Source organism: Mus caroli, unplaced genomic scaffold (assembly GCF_978045245.1).
Source record: "Mus caroli unplaced genomic scaffold, Mus_caroli_1 scaffold_8, whole genome shotgun sequence".
Lineage (NCBI taxonomy): Eukaryota > Metazoa > Chordata > Mammalia > Rodentia > Muridae > Mus > Mus caroli.
Window position 1 is genome coordinate 18,949,522 of NW_028227263.1, and position 4,489 is coordinate 18,954,010.

Below are 4,489 nucleotides of genomic sequence, written 5' to 3' on the forward strand. Positions count from 1 at the left end.
ACCGGACCTGCAGCAGCGTTGTCTCCCATGCAGCTCTGAGCCACAGCAGCGGCTGCGACAGAGATGGGGGGGGACAGGGAAAGAGGGAGGGGGAGGCCCTTAAAGAGACAGGAGCTGCAGTGCAGGGGGGCTGCTGGGGACAAGGGCTTAGGGAAAGGATGGCTCTTCTCTTAAACCCCCGACACCTCCACCTAGCAGGAGTACTGAGCCGCCTTCCCTGTCAGCACTTTAAAAATGTCTGGCATTTCCTTCTGTTGGTGCTTATAAACATAAATGGGTGTCCCTCAGTGGCCTGCAGGGATCTCAGCTTAGGGGTGCTCACTCCAGCCAAGAAGATTTCCTGAAGAAAGCAGCCTGAGTAGATGGTGTGTTCCCTGAAGGGGACACCGAAGGCACAGATAGGAACAAGCCATTTCACGGTGTCCTTCAGACCCACAGCCCCCTCCACCCCGCCCGCCTCTCCAGTCAGAGGGAGTGGAAACTACACCAGTCACCTCGCTTGCACTCCGACTCACACCACCACGAGTCACTCCCTCACGAATGTGGCTCACTATTGTGACAGCCCCGGGGGAAATCTATGCTTCTATTCTCTTCAGAGGTCAGGGGATAGCCCTGAGGTGGGAGCCTAGGTTCCCCAAGATCAGAAAGTTAAGACGTGACAGGAACAGAGCTAAGTGGGAAGAGATGGCTGGCTGTCAGAGCCCTCCAGCATGGCTTTGATGGCTAGCACCAGGGCACTGGGAGACAGGAAGCACCAGGTCATGTAGACCTGGTGGCACTCCAGAGGCTGAAGCAGGAGGAACACTCCTGGAAGCCAGCTTGGGTGACATAGGAAGTGCTTGCCTGGGAGAGAGGGTTAAAAGATGGATGGGCTTGAAGAGCACAGGGTGCTTGCTGCCTGGAAAACCCAGTGGAGTCAAGGAAGCCAGGACCCTCCCTCAGGCCGATGGCCTCCTGGAGTCCCCTTTTCTTTGTTGCCTTGGTTCCCTGTCCTCTGCCACTCCTCAGAACAGTCCTGCTTATGAGGAAGAGCCTGGTGGCTGGCTGACTCAACTTCCTCGTTTAATCCAAGGGGAAGAGCAGCCCCATGCTTTGGCCAGGGTAATTTAGGCCTAACACACAATTACTACTGCTCATTCTCTCATGGTCTCTTAGAGCCAGGCCTTTCTCAAACCCATCTGTCCTTCAGACTTGTATATCATGGGGACTGACACCTCACTGTAGCTTGAGTTTCTCACTGACCCAGAGATAAGCCAGACTTATCTACTGACAACTGACCTTTCCAGCCCACAGCCTACTCCCTCTGCGCCCTAGAGGAAGGGGCCGATTCGCTATTTTGTGCTGCCCTCTAGTGGCAGTCTGTGGGAGTGGCTGAGGGAAGTCTTGACACCCGTAGGAGTTGGGGCTACTATTAGAGACCATTGTAGACCTGGAAACCTCAGGGAAAAAGGCCCACTTTCCCAGGTCTTACTACAGACTGGGCATGGGATAAGGAGGTTTATGTCAATGCTTCTTAGGTCTTCTAGGGGTTGAGGACGGAGAAACCAAGGCTTAGAGGGTTTATTAAAGTGTCAGGATAACATAGCTATGTTCATTATTAGTAAAGTAGGATTTCAAGCTTATGTTTGCTTCACTTCAGGAAAATCCAAAGACAGTGGTGACAGGAGGCGGAGGAGGCAGAGCCCTGGGGCTTCCAGGATAACCCGGTCTATACAGCAAAATCCCAGCAAAAATCCCAGGCTAGTCAGGAATACATAGGAGACCCTGTCAAGAAATAGATGCACTTAGCCTAGCCTGAGCTACTAGATGAAGGGACAGGCCTGACATCCCAGCACTCAGAAGGCTGAGGCAGGAGGCTCACTAAGAGTAATGGGATAAAACAAAAACCAAAACCTTTCAAATGTTAGATCTCTCTCTGGGCTACACAGAGAGAGATCCTACCTAAAAAACAAAACAAAACAACAAATGACACACACAAAAACAAAACAGCAAGGAACAAAAGCGCCAAGGCTCTAAGCTGGGATGGTGACCTGGATCAGAACTTGTCTGTGGACACAGATGTGGTCAGGGGTCCCAGAGCTGACTGTGGACAGCACAGGCTGCAGCAGAGCAAGACAGGCTTCGGGTTTGTGCTTTTGATTTTCTTTTCTGGGGATTTACAGAGTCTCCTCCTCGGTAAATTCTGCCTTTGAGGGCTCAGGAGCTACCTAGCATGCCAGGGGCATGGGGCTCCATACCCAGCATTGAAAAGAAAGAAAAAAACAAAAACAACCCTGAAGCATTGCTTTCTGCACGCCCCGGTCCCAGCTCCGCCCCGGCATTGTTCACCTTTATAGTAACAGCCCGAGGGCCCAACCTCTCCCACAAATACATTTTTCCCCCAGTATGATGTTGCCAGCAGAAGATAGTATCTCCTTAAATCCTCGTCTGAGTTGTCAGTTAAAAAGGAACCACTTAGCCGGGCGTGGTGGTGCACGCCTTTAATCCCAGCACTTGGGAGGCAGAGGCAGGTGGATTTCTGAGTTCAAGGCCAGCCTGGTCTACAAAGTGAGTTCCAGGACAGCCAGGGTTACAGAGAAACCCTATCTCAAAAAGCAAAAAGCAAAAACCAACCAAAAACCAAAAACCAAACCAAACCAAACCAAAAAAAAAAAAAAAAAAAGCAACCACTTTCAGGCCAGTGGGAGGACTCAGCACGGAAAGGCGCCTGTTGCCAATCTGAGTTCAATCCCTGGAACACGTGGAAGAGAACCATCTACAAGTGTCCTCTGACCTCAACATGTGAGCCGTGCCATGTGCACCCCCTCTGAGTAAATGTAAAGAATTCTAAAAAAATAAATAAAGGCTCAATATTCAGCACAAACATCCCTGCTCAAGGCCAGGTTGGATCATAAAGTAAAGCTCTATCTCTGGGGAAAGCCTGGGATGCAGCTGGGTGGGAGAGTGCCTGCCTGGCTCACAGGCCCTGGCTTGGGTTCACATGCTGTCTCTGTGATGCCTGGCTGGAACCAAACCCCTTCTGCTTCCCCAGGGATCACCATGCACCTCCTAAGGGTGTCCACAGCCCTTAGACACATGATTCTCACATGTCCCAATTTCCAAAGGAGGGACCTGAACTTCAGTGATTTCACCTTTGCAAAAGATTCTGCTACCAGGGCCCCACCCACACTGTCCTGCATCCTGAGTCCACTCCAGCTGCTCTTTAGACTCTACCAGCTCTGGCCCTAGGAAAGGTACCCCACCTTCCCATCTTACTTGGACGCCACCAAGACAGCCTCCTGCCTCTCCATCCGTAAGCTGGTTTGATTCTGCAGCCCCCAGCAGAATACCACAAAACACAGTGGGAAGAAGACACACCCCAGCAGGAAGAGCAGGGCCATGCCTGTCTGCAGAAGAGAAAGAGGGCCATGAAAACAGTACTCCAGACCCCACACCCGCACCCCAGCCACCGTCACTGCAAAGACACAAGGGCCCATGAGCCCCACTCCTCAGTAGTCACTATAAGTCACCAGGCGTGCCTGCGGTCTAATCTCTCTTGGATCCTTGGTGTACTTTTTGTTTGGTCTAAGACAAGGTCTTGCCATGTCTGCCAGGCTGACTTTGAACTCCTGACCATCCCTCTCAGCTACCTAAGGTCTAAGGGTGCAGACCTGTGTGCCACGCCTAACTTATGTTCACATTTATCTGAGACAAGCAGACATACCATTTGTGTGTTGTTTCCTTTGAGTTAGGGTTTTATGTACCTCAGGCTAACCCTGAAATGTCTACATGACCCAAGCTGCTCTTGAACTCCTTGTGTCCCACGTCTACCTCCTCGAGACTGGGGTTGCAGATGTGTAGCCACACACCCTATCACTTTGTTTTAGACCCAGGTCAGATTATTTCAGTTTTCCCTATAGCCCCTGGAGCTGGTCCATATTTCCAAAACATATGATATTTTAGCGTTTTATGGTAGCACAGAACAGCAATCCCAGAACTCGGGAGGCTGAGGAAGAAAGGTCACAAGTTGGAGTCCATCATGGTCTATATAGCAAGACCCTGTCTTAAAATTAATAAAACAGAAGGCTGGAAAGATTGCTCAGTGATCAAGAGTACTGAGGGCTCTTGCAGAGGGCCTGGGTTTGATTCCCAGCACCCATATAGTGGCTCAAAACCATCTGTAACTCCAGTTCCAAGGGATCTGGCGTCCTCTTCTGGCCTCTTTGGGTACTGCATGTACTTACCAGCAAAACACTCATACATAAATAACTTTTTTTTTTTTTTTGAGACAGGGTCTCTGTGAAGCCTAGCTGTCCTGAAATTTGTAATTTGTTTTGTAAACCAGGCTGGCCTTGAAATTACAGAGATCTGCCTGCCTCTGACTCATAAATATGGGATCAAAGGTGTGTGTCACCATAACTGGCTAATAAATCTTGAAAAAGAGCTGGAGCTCAGGGGTTAGGAGGCCCTGGGTACAATCTTTAAGACAGAGAGAGAGAGAGAGGGGAGG